The sequence below is a fragment of the Sciurus carolinensis genome, chromosome 10, assembly GCF_902686445.1.
Source record: "Sciurus carolinensis chromosome 10, mSciCar1.2, whole genome shotgun sequence".
Lineage (NCBI taxonomy): Eukaryota > Metazoa > Chordata > Mammalia > Rodentia > Sciuridae > Sciurus > Sciurus carolinensis.
In genome coordinates, this window is record NC_062222.1 from 112,618,071 (window position 1) to 112,631,660 (window position 13,590).

Genomic DNA, 13,590 nt, shown 5'->3' on the forward strand with positions numbered 1-13,590 from the left:
TGTTCAAACTGACCAAAGCACTGTGCAAAGATTGTTAAAATATAGTCAGTGCTGGGGGGGAAAAAAAAACCACAAAACTCATTATGAGTCAAATAAATCAACTTCCCATGAATATGGATCTCTAATTATATCCAAGATTGACTTGATTGACTTAAGTCATCATGCTTCTCCCTACAATTGCTTATCTCACATATACCATTTATACTTTTGTTTTTTAATTGTGGAATTTATGACTTCATTTTCAGCAATAGTTTTCTCTTTCTCTACTTACAGCTCTCTTTCTCTATCATTCTCCCTATTTCCATTTCCTTTCTTCCAAACTTCATCCTTCTCTCTGGAAGAAAAATGAATTAAAATTGCCCCATATATTAACATAAATAATTTAATTCTTTAGATTTTTCAAAAACAAAATTCTGAAATAATATTAATCTTGTCTTCCATTTCACAAATTATGCACAAAATATATTCATATACCAACAATTTCTAAGTACTCCAATACCATACTTTTCCAGCTCTCTGACCTTAACTGGGTTGCTTATAATAAAATTCAAACTATTTTTTTTTTTTTTTGGTCCTCATCTTTTCAGTTCACTCTCCATGTTACCAAAGTAGTCAATTTAAAATGAAGATCAAATCAGATTCCCTCTATTTCTCTTTAAATCCTCCAATGACTTTTCATCTCTCAAATTGGCCTATGTAGACTACATGTTCTGGTTCCTTGTTGTCTATTATCTTATCCTCTTTGAGTCTTTCATTTGCTTGTTCACCTTAGCTATCCCAATGACTTCTTGCTCATTCATCATGCCAAGCACATGGTGGCACCTGGGGTTTGGTACTTCCTACCATAACTCCAAGACTGGCTTTCAAAAGAAGTGACTTCAATGTAGGAGAAACACTATTCTTTAAATTTATGCAATTGTTTTGCATATCATGATCTATTTATGTACTTGGTATTTTCAACATTTTAAACAATAAAGCTACATTTTAATTGTCTAAACTTAAAATTATCCTAATAAATAAATCCACTCTATGTTAATTTATTTTAAAGTATTGGTTTTAACCTTTCTATTACATCTGCTTAATAATAGGAAAATTAATATCTCAGTTCCTTTAAGTGGTCTTCATTGAAAAAAGAGCTCATTGTTGTAAGCATCTCAGTGTTTTCTAGGCAATCAAGATGAAAAGAAAGAATTCAGTTTGCTTAAGTTCTTAAGTCATGCATTGTGAATAGAATGTAGTTTGACAACTGGTGATAGAAAATAATTACAAAAGCTAAAATTGAAATATTAGCACAGAAAATTTGTCACTATATTTTAAGTAATCCTTACAAAATTTTATTTCTATATAAAGTATGGAAGAGAATATGCTCAAAATTCTGGAAGCATAATTACATGAGGAAAGAAGATAACGCCAATAAAACAGTTCTATCTTGTATTAACATTATGCAAAATAATTTGGTAATCCATTCATAGAGGATTTGAGAGCCTAAACTGAATCACAGAGTCTGGGAACAATTCTCTCAATCAAAAAATGCAGAGTAGGTACAAAAGAGCAAAGAAAAGCATAAAGAAGGAAAGGAAGTGGCAATAATAGGAAAGAAAAGGTTTTGAAATGAAGTCATTTATTTCATAGGTAAGTTTTGATAATTTAAATATATGACTCATGCAAATATTAAAGAAATGCATTTTGAAGTCCTCAGCATATTAGTGAAGAACCCATAAGAAAAAAGGAAGCAGTAAGATTAACAAACTTCTATAGAATAAACCTGGATGTATCTTGGACATCCAAAATTTACACAAATTTCTTCTTTTATTATCCAGTGTTCTTTGCTTGGGTTAATAGTTTTCACTGAATAAGTTTTATAAGTCTTTGGAAATCTTGCAATTATCTGAACCATATTTGCAATTATACAGAGTGTTATGTTTTGCATGTGAGATGTCACATGAAAAGTGTGGACAAGTAGGAATGTCTAGAGGTGAAATGATTGGATTATAAAACCTATATCTTAACCAGTGGATTAAGTTATTCAATGAATTAATACCTTGAATGGATTACTGGGTGGTAACTGTAGGCAGGTGAGGCATGGCTGGAGGAAGTAGGTCATTAGGGGCATTCTGTTGAGGATTGTATTTTGGCCCAGGCTCCTTCCTTTCTCTCTCTCTTTTCCTCCCTCCCTCCCTCTCTCTCTTTCTCCCCTTTCTGACTGTCAAGATTTGAGCAGCTTTTCTCTGTCATATCCTTCTCCCATAATCTTCACCCTAGGCCCAGGACAATGGAGTCAGCCATCTATCAACTGAGACCTCTGAAACTGTTAACCCAAAATAAACGTTTCCTCCTCAAAGTTGTCAGATATTTTCGACACAGCAATGAAAGTGCAGCTAACACAAAAACTGGTATTGAGAGAAGACTTTGCTCTAACATGACATTACGGTTAAGAAAGCTTTCAAACTGGAATGTGGGAGGAGTTTAGAAAAGTTTGGAAATGGGGAATAGAAAAGTTAAACTTAATAGGCAATTCAAATGGGAGCTCAGAAGACCCAAAGGTCCATAGGAATGTGGACAGTAAAGAATATATTCATGCAATTTCAGAGGGGAACACGGACTCATTTGGGAATTGGAATGCACGTTACATTCTGGCAAAGACCTTGTCTACATTTTTCCCATATCCTGAGAATGTCACAGGTGAGGTTAAATTTAAAAGTGACAAACTAATTAAACTGTTTAAAGAAATTTCAAGGCAATACAGCCTTTGGGAAGTGATATAGTCATTGCTGGTAGTTTTTACACAGGTTTAATGTGGGAGCAAGGAGTATAAAACATAGCAGAAGGATTTTAAAAAGTTAAGTTTGACTAGAGAAGCACGTAAACTGGGGCCAAGAAAGATGTTGTGGAAGAGATTGCCATCACTAAAAAGAAACTAAGTACTTTGCAAAGAGGCAGTAGTAATTATGCTTTACAATATTTTCGCAAATCCAAAACACTACAACCACAACAGTCTCATGGGTGTAAAAGTGAAGACTCCTTTGATAAGACAATATGGGTGTATCCTGTTCTCCCAGGGGTGCCTAGGAAATTGCTCCCCCAGGAATCATTTCAATCAGACTTAGACACCCAAACACTCAGAATCATTGTTGCTGTGGTCCAAATGGACCTCATCTCTATTTTCTATTTGAAGATCACATATCACCACTATGTGCCCTGAATGCTGAACAAAAAATAGTAGTTGAAAACCAGCCTTTGGGTATTCTCCATGATGAGATGAAGTAAGGCAAATGACATATGCATTGCAAGGTAGCGTTAAGAAAATACATAAGGTTTCCTTGTACACAAATACTTTAACACTGCAATCTTTGATCTGATAACAAAGAGTGCTACCAGTGTGTAATAGGAAGGTAGCATATACACCCTGGTTAATTCACATCCTAGGTGGGATGCAATCAGGTTTCACAAAATTTCTTCATACTACTTAGAATAGTGCAGGAATTAGAATGAATGAATTGTTTATTTTGGGAATTTTACATTTAATATTTCCAGACTGGACTTGATAGTAGGTAACTGAAACTGTGGAAAACAAAAACTCAGAAATGGAGTTACTACTGTATATACAAATCATATGTACATACAGTAGCATCCTGGAAATTGAAGTGTTGAAGAATTCTCATAAATGTTATATATATATATATATATATATATATATACACACACACACACACACACACACACACACACACATATATATATATCAATGTTATATGTAGTTTGGGGCTTCAAATGGGATTAGAGAAGAGGGACTGGGACAAATGCAGTAGTTTTGGGAATTTGGAGGGTTCAAATCTCCCACTAATTCCAAAGGAATAAAAGCCCAGAATTTCTAATCAGTTTTTCCAATTATTAGGTAACAGATACAGGTAAGGTTTAAAAATTGTCAGCAAACATCAAAAAATGTAGTTAGACTTCACCCTAATATTTGACCAATGACTGAAATGTGCCACTTTTCATTTAATTGGGTATGAACTTGTTCAAATAGGTCATTATGCTGATCTATGAGGCTGAAGCCTTAAGTCTGTAAAGAAGCTATAATTCTACTGAACATCTCATTCAAGAGTCGTGCACTATGTATTGTATGTGAAATGTGTGCCTTGGTCACAATCAACCAAATATGGAACTCCTAAAATGTCAACATTGTGAAAGAGAACATTAACAACAAAAGGCAGGAGGAATGCCCTATATTTAAAGAGGCTGAAAATACATGTCCCTTTATTGCTCCTGTTTAGATCTAGGATTTCAAAAGTATAGAAACATAAATAAAGATGTATGGATTTGAGGGGAAAATTTGGAAAATGTGTATAGTATAGCTCATAATATTTTATCAATACTAAATTTCTTAGATACAATAGTGGTATTCCAGAATAGTAGAAACATGTCCCTCCTAGGAAAAAACTCACTGAAATAATTAAGAAGAAATACCTCAATGTCTGCCATGTTTTTATATATAATTGGATGAGTATACCACATACATATACAAACACACATTCATTTGCAGAAAACAGGGAATGTGATGGGAAAAAGTAAGTTGGTGATTCTTGTTAAGGACACATAATGTTCATTTTTCTATTCTTTTGACTATTTTTTAGGTTTGAAACTTTATAAATAAATGGAGAAAATTTATTTTACATAAACTCTTATTAATTTATTAAAAAAGAGTATAAAAGTTATACCCTAAAAGATTTTAAAATTAATAAATATCAACAGAAAAATCAATTGATAAAGAGCAAGAGGTGCAGTAGGCCAGTTAAGAAGCTTTTGTAATAATCAAGTACAAGATGATAATGCCAGGTCATGTTTGGACTGAATCTAATAACTATTTGAGCCGTGAACCTATATTAAATCCATGAGACTAGCTACTACTAAGTTAACAGTTTTTAATATTGACTCTTAAATTGACTTAAAAATATTTGAAGGATATTTATAATTGAGTTATACCATTTCAATTAGAATATATAAGAATAGGACTAGATATTTGTATTTTTTAAAGCTCTATGGCTGATGTGATTTAATAACCCTGAATGAAAAACTACTGACTTAGATAGAGGGGATTAAAAACAAAATGATCTGAGGTCTTTGTCCTAGGGCACACCAATAATTACAGGTCTAGAGGGAAAGAGAAACCAATAAAGAATGTCATCTAATGGAGAAAGTAGAGTTTGAAGGAAAATCAAGAAAATGCGATAACTCAGAAACCAAAGGAAAAATCACTTCAACAATGGTTCTGAAAGAATGAGTGAAATAAACCAAGACTTTAATCATGATTTGATATAGTGAAAGTTCTTTCAGGGTAGAATTTTGAATATTTAACTGGAAATTGTAATGAGATTCTTAACTATTGCAAGTGCACTGTAAGCAAGTAGCATATTTTCCTTCAAACATGTTAAATGGTATTCCAGGGGTTTTAACAGGGTTGGGGTTTTAAGTGAGTGGTATGCAGGGAGGACATAGATAGTGACTGATATGTTGTGCTGTATCTAAGAGTGTAATTATAATAATGAACAGTGTAATCTCAGCCACAAATGAAGATAACCAGGGAGTGACATACACAGAAAAAGTTAAATGACAGTGAACCAGATTTCTTGTTAACTTGGAAAAATTGGGGCAAAAGAAATGATAGTAGAGCAAGGGAGTGAGAAGGTGGAGACCAGAAAACACAGTTAGAAATTAAGATTGTAGACATAATTTCTTGCATATTAATTTTCATAGCATCATCATTCATTGCAAAAATATGGAAAAGCCAAAATAGCCATCAGATGATGAACACATAAATGCATCAGTTCACACAATAAATGCAACATGGAAGAACATTATACTAAGTGAAACAAGCCAGTCCAAATAAGTATTGTTTCTATATTATTCCTTTCATATGAAATCCTTGATAGAAACAAAAATATAGAAAAAAACATGTATTAGTGATTTCCTAGGGCTTATGGGTCAAGGGAACTGGTGGAGTTACTGCTATTAAATATGGGATTTCTTTCTAAGAGATGAAAATGTTCTAAAATTGGCATGGGGGCACAAATCTGTGACTTTATTAAAAACCATTTGATTATACTCTGAATGGGTAAATGTATAGCTTAAGAATTATATATTAATACATAATCAGAATTAGTTATAATACAGAATTATATATTGCATATTAATTTTGTTTAAAAATGCATACAGTGGTGCACACCTGAAATGCCAGCAACTCAAGAGGCAAATGGGTTGCTAGTTCAAAGCCAGCCTCAGCAATTTAGTGAGGCCCTAAGCAACTAGGGCAAGACCCTATCTAAAAATAAAATACAAAAAGTAAAAGGGACTGGGAATGAGGTTCAATGGTTAAGCATACCTAGGTTCAATCCCTGATACAGAAAATAAAAATAAAGAAATAAATACTTAAAAAGTACAAGCTGGGCACTATGGGGCACACCTATAATCCCAGTGACTCTAATGGCTGAGGCAGGAGTACTGAGAGTTCAAAGCCAATCTCAGCAATTTAGAGAGGGTTTAAGCAAATCAGTGAAATCCCGTTTCTAAATAAAAAGGACTGGGATGTGGCTCAGTGGTTAAGTTCCATGGGGTTCAATCCCTGATACCAATAAATGAATGAATGAAGGAAAGAAGGAAGGAATAAATAAAATTTAAACGTACATACAATGAAAACAAACTACTGTGTGTCTCTGTGTGTGATGCAAATTCTTCAACCTAATTAGAGTCTAGTATGAATTAAGACTTTGTGCAATAGCATAAGAGGTATGTGAGATGTCAGTATTAGCAATTAGGAGCTTTAGAGTTGCCCTTCAATGGAAACTTATATTTCAAGTTTCAAACAATAATGTCCCTTGTTGACATTCAAAAGACAATTGATTTTTAATCTTCTGTCATTCAAATTATGATGTTTTGGTCACTGATTTTTCAATACAATGTAGGTAATAAGCTATGCAGTACTGAAATCCAAGTTTAACTAATATTAAGTCAGTGTTTGATTTAATAAAACCATAATTATGATTCAGTATTTCCTATACAGTAATTTCAAGATTAGGATCATAGAATTGTAGTAAATCTAGATCATTGTCTTAGCTTTTTTGCCTCTGTGACAAAAAGACCTGATCAGAACATTTGTATAGGAGGAAACTTTTATTTGAGGGCTCACATTTTCAGATGTCTGAATCTACAGACAGCAGGCTCTATTTCTTGGGGCTCAGGGTGAGGCAGAAAATCATGGCGGAAGAGTGTAGTAAAGGGAAGCAGTTCACATGATGATCAGAGAACAGAGAGAGAGTCCACTGCAAGATACAAAATATGCACCCAAAGTCATGCCCCCAATGTCCCACCTCTTCCAGTCATACCCTATCAGACTTCAGTTACCACTCAGTCAACCCCTATCAGGGGGTTAATTCACTATTGGGTTAAGGCTCTCAAAATTCAATTATTTCTTCTCTGAACCTACTTGTATTATCTGACATGTGAGCTTTTGGGTTAACACCCCACATCCAAACCATAACAGTCAGCAAGCTTCACAATGGAGATGCATAAATGATCTGCATAGCACCTATGATGGCAATAATTGTTCAAGTAATTTAGCACAACATGATCATATACTGGATAAGAACACTGTGTTTCTTGTTAGGTATCTCAAAATTATTCATTTTTTCTTGTGTTGAAGTAACTTTTCTCCCATAAATCTTATATAAGATTAAAACTACACTTCTGTCAATTCTAAAATAGAAAGCTTGAAATATTTGAAGATAATTAAAATGTCTTTCTTTAGTTTTTGGTTTTCCAGAATAAATGCACTTTAAAAAAAATATTACACACAACGATTTTGATGTACCTCAAAATCTATTTAGAATTCTCATGACTATGTTTGGTTGTTCCTCAATCCATTTTTCTATGCATTTGACTAAGACATCCCTTTGTCACACTTGTATGTATCTAAAAACCCAGTCCTCCTACACATGTTGAATGAGCTTCTGTAAAAATCCAGGTTAAGTGAGTAAGTATGCTAATTAATGAGGGCATAAGATGCATAATCCATAATAATTTTTCCCTAAAGTAAAGCAGTTGTATAATTAATGATTTCTGATTTCCGACTGCTTTCTTTAAAGTATTTTTATATTGACATTCAAATGTTTGTCAGCTTCTGATGCAGAGTAATTATATGATTAATGTTAATGTGCATTTATAAATTAGAAATAGAGAAGTTTTAGATCAAATATGATAACATAGGCAATTACAATAAAATAGTAAAACCCATTGCAAGTCATATAGTTGATGCAAAGAAAAACTTAAGTATCTCTGAAGTTACTGTCTTGAAAAAAATGTCCCTCTAAGATTTTGTGCCTTCTATATTTCTATTATCAGATTGTTTATACATGATGACATGTTATATTATTTTTCTTTATTTGAGGTTGGAAAATTTCTAGTATATAAAAAATAAATTAAATAGAATAAGAAGCTCCTAGGGGGTACCTCTCACTCACTTTTAATTATTGTCTAGTCACTATCAATACAGTTTCATTTATATCTACATCCACTATTTTCTCCAGTTATTGCATTTCATTCATAAATCTCAGAAGTATTACAAAAAACTAAAAACTTAAAACCAAAACACAATAAAATCTTCACCACAAAAAGCCACATAAAACCACATACCATCATAAGACTCCTTCTACTCAAATAGGGATTGTCTTACAGATGTCAAACATTTTCCTATTTCTGGGTCTATTATTGTGATAGATTAAAAAATATCATCCATTTCTGTTGGTTGAGAAATTCAATAATCCATTTTAATATGCATCCTCTTCCACTATATTTAATGTAGTTTTATTTTTTCCCTATAGTTTACTTGGTGAAGAAACCTGATTATTTCTCATGCAGAGTTATCAGAAATGTCCATTTCTCCATTTTCTATTTGCCTACAAATTGTAGTTAATTAATATATACTTTTGATATTTTAATGTATAGTTAATGTACATTTGATTATTATGGCATCTGTAAGTAAATTTTATTTAATCGTGAATATGTAGTATTAATATTTTCTCTTAAATATATTTGAATTGTGATATAATTTCTAAAAATGATTCTCAAAATATTTGCATTTTGCCCTTGAAAATTTATGTAGATTTATAGCTCCTAGTTCTTTAAAAAAATTAAAGAGAACCCATACTTGGGGGGAAAGAATGGTGTAAAACATTATGAGTAATATTTCAATTACCTCATGAGTAATAAATTGCAACTATTTAAAGTACATGTAGATATACTGATCTTAAATTTAAGTTCTTCCAAAATACATTACTGTTATAAATATGATCTATATGTAAATAGTTATTTAATAAAACTTTTGGAAAACTATCTCCCTGACTTAACCTGAAGTGACTCATAATAGACAATAAAATTTAAAGAAGAGTCTTATGGTTTTCTAATGTAATTATATTTGTATCATGAAAAGGACAATTAACTCAAGATATTATGATCATGCAGAATCTTAGAAAATTCAGTGGAAGATTTTTGTTTGTTAAAAGCAATTTACTTCATACTCTTTGTGGCGATTAACTAAAATATTAAAATTATACATATTATTCTTGGTAAAAAATCAGACAGTAAGCACTGAATAAATATAGCTCCTCAAACCATGAATATGTGTCTATTGCTATCATAATCAACACATTTCAAAATATTTCAACACAAAAAGCCTTGGACTCCTATGTTGCCCTTCTACTCCACTTCTTGCAGGACTATGCACATATGCTAATCACTCTCTGTTGTCTCTTCTTGACAATTTATGAAACCATCCTCCAACTGGGAAAGAAAAATCCATCACCTGATGGGGGAAATGGATCTAAACTCATAGCTAAGACCTAATGCCCCCTAGTTGAGCATTAAAAAATCGCATACAACATCATGAGACAAGAACACTATGTAGCTAGATGGATAAAGACAAAAGCTAGACAACTCTGGAAGTCTTGTCTGAACACAGGTGAAAGCTAGAACATTGTTAAAAATATGAAATGACTAGCACATTCTTTTGTGTTGGCTGATATGAGTAGCTGCTTCTTTACCAATCATATTTAACCTCGTTCTATTCTTCTGAGAGTTTAGATAGAAATTAATAAGATATACAATCAAATAATTTAGTTTGTGATCTTTGGCTGAATGATATTGACAGAGCCCTGACCTTTCCTATTTATCAGAAGCAGCCTCCAATGTATTCTCAATACCTTCTCTGCCCCATCCTCTTATGTTTTAAGCTGACTTGAATATCTTCATCTCCTACAGGGCACACTTCCTCTGCAGACCATAAAATGTCTATTTCTCCTCAGTCTTCATATCATTGAGTCTAGAGTTGGAAAGATGTCCTTTCTTCTAAAATATCCCTTTTAGACAATTCTTTTTTCCATCTCATTATGCTTCTTCACTTTTGATTTATGAGCATGTATCTTATTCACCACATCTCATTGTTTCTATCATCTGTAAACCATGAATCAGACACATTCACCTTTCTTTTGGTCCATTGTTATTGTTTCCAATACTATTTTATTCTTATTTTTGGATACTTTCATGCCCACAAAGCTGATTTTCCTCATAACCTTCCCCTCTCAATCCCTTGAACCTCTCCTTTCCATATCTCTCAGCTCCCTATCCTCATGACCATCACCTAGATTTTGTTATTACTTGTGATTATCATCTTGATTTCATGATGCCACTCTCAGATCACTACCTACTATTTTTCAAACATAACTTCTTTACTATAGTACCACTCCAAATGGAGATCATAGTGAGGCTAGAAAATGAGCCAGAGAAAAATAGGCAAGAAAAGTGAATATTCTCAGATTCAGTGCAAAGGCCAAGAACCCTGAGTGAACTCTTCATGCCGCTAGGCACTCACAGCACACATTCTTAATCCTTTCTCTCTTCAACTCTCCAGATGCATATTTTACATTTCTTCTCTTCAAACATCAAACATCTCCACATACTTACTTTCATCCAATGACCTCTGCATTGACTAAAATGATTGATGAAATCCTGAGAGAATCTTCAAACCTGTTAATATTCTATTTGTATATAAGAAATTACCACAAATTCCTGACTTGAAGCAACAAATACATACTATCTCACAGTTTCTTAATTCAGTTTTCTGGGGATGACTTTACATGACTCCTTGCATCCTGGTCTCTTGCAAGGCTACAATCACAGTATCAACCAGGACCAAGGTGCCATCTCAGGATTTACTGAGGAGGGTTGGCCTGCTGCGCTCTCATAATTGTTGGTGTCCTTCAGTTATTTGAATTGAGGACATTGATGACCACAGCAGTGCTGGCTGTGAGTCCAAGGTCACCTTTAGTTTTTCTAATGGTTCTTTTTATGATTCCTTGTCATCAAGGCCAGCAAGAAAGAGAAGCAACAAAGTTGGCTATCAAAACAGAAGTTACATCTTATGCCACATGATCATGAAAGAGACAGCCCATCAACTTGGTTGCATTTTATTGGTTAAAAACAAATGAAGATCTTACTCACACTTCATGGGAGAGGATTTAACAAGGATATAGATATGAGACACCAGTTTTATTTGTGGGCTACTTAGAATTGGTTTGTCATAAATCACAAACATCATGTCTACCCACTTACTAGCCTCTATAGTCAACCTTTGAAAAGTTTTAGTATTCATTTCCTTTACCATTTAATGAACCATTCATCTGCTTCCTTTTATAATATAACTTCTTGAGATTTATTTTATATGTACTGCATTAAATTTATTTTTCCCATTCTCTTTGGCACCTAATACTATTTCACTCACTTCCTTCAAGGATATCTTCAAATCTCAACTTTTCAGAAAGGTCTACCCTGGCCATTCTACACAATACAGACTCCTGCATTCAATATGGTTTTTACTCAGAATATTTTTCTTCTTCATTTCCCATTTCCAAAAATTTATAACCTTATAGCATACTCTAATTTTTTAAAATTGTGTTTGTTATATATCACCATCCAATAGAATGCTATCTCAGAGTGACACTGGTTGCTATTTTTTTCTTTGTCATAGGGTACATTTCCTGGCACATAATAGTCATTCAAAAAATATGTGTCTATTAAATACAAAAATAAATGAATAAATGAATGAGCATATAAATCAAGTGGGGAAAATGTTACAGTTTTTAGTCTTATGGTCTGATTAGGTGGAAATAACCAAGGAATTATTAGAAGACCAAGTTCTTTTTTTTTTTTTTTTCTTGCTGTTTTGGGGATTAAGTATCTCATTAGAATAATACCGCAGTTTTTGGTCAATGTATTTATCCCATGAAGTATTTCATACATTTTGCTTTTAAGAGCAGTCCTCACTATAAAAGGCAATTATTTTGACCAAATAAAGAAAAACTTCAACAAGATTTTCTTTTATTATTCACATAACTAGGATAGACTTTAACAAATAGATTTTATCCTAAGAGTTATTTAAATGCTTGCACAAAGAAATATCATTTTCTTAGATGGGTTTCTAGAGAAAATAGAGTCTAAGCAAGATTTATTGACTGATGCTTTGCAGTGGGGTGCAATTTTGGTGAGAAAAAGATAAAAGAGAAGCAAAGATCAGAATGCACCACTGAGCTGACATCTTAACAAGTACAACTCATTGTTCTGTTTTCCAGGATGTCTCCTAGTATATCTACTGTTCTGTGGAATAATATTCCAAAATAGAAAGAATAATTGTCTATTCACCTCCATCTTCGGTGGCCAGTTTACTGTACAGAGTGTGATTATGAGCACCTCCAAAAATTTAGTTTATTTTGCAAAGTTTCCAGAGAAACCAGACCCAAGATCACAGTGGCATCCTCTGGGGGTGGTGCCAGAGACACTCAAGCCTTCTTTGTCTTTGGACTTTGCACAGGGTTGTGGAGAAGTTGTGAGATGAATCTGCTTAAACATATAAATGGGTGAACACTTCAGGGGGTCCAACTTCAGAGACCACAAGGTCAGGATATGTCCTTCAAGGGACAGCTGGCAGTTTCCATAAATGACATGAAGGAAAAGGGTCAGGTGCCTTAGAGAACCACCACATACTGGTGATGAAGTTCATAGTGTTCCAAGGCAGCCCAAAATAATGCTCATCAGTAGCCAGGATGATCATATGTGGCATCTAACAGAAAACCAAGTAAATCAGGCCGCCCAGGATCCAGCACATCCTCATTAACTAAAAATCCCTTCATCCTCAAATTGCTCATCTTCAGGCTTTGACTGACCACAGTCTCTTTTTATCAAATTTATATGTAGATATCGGCATTAATTAAAATCAGTGCCCCAATACTTCCTGGGGAATATTGTCATTTTGCTTTAAATAACCAAGAAAACATTAGGTGAGAGCAATTGCATATGGCAATATGTAAGAGAAATAGTCATCTTAACATGAGGACTCCACCTTAAAGGATTTGCCTCCACCTTAAAGGATTTCATTTCAGCCAAAATGAGATGAAAATCCTTTACAAGAAGTAAACACAATATAAAATACCTTTTATGTTGTCTATAAACTGAGACTGATTGAGATCATTTTAGACGTGGTATTCTTTT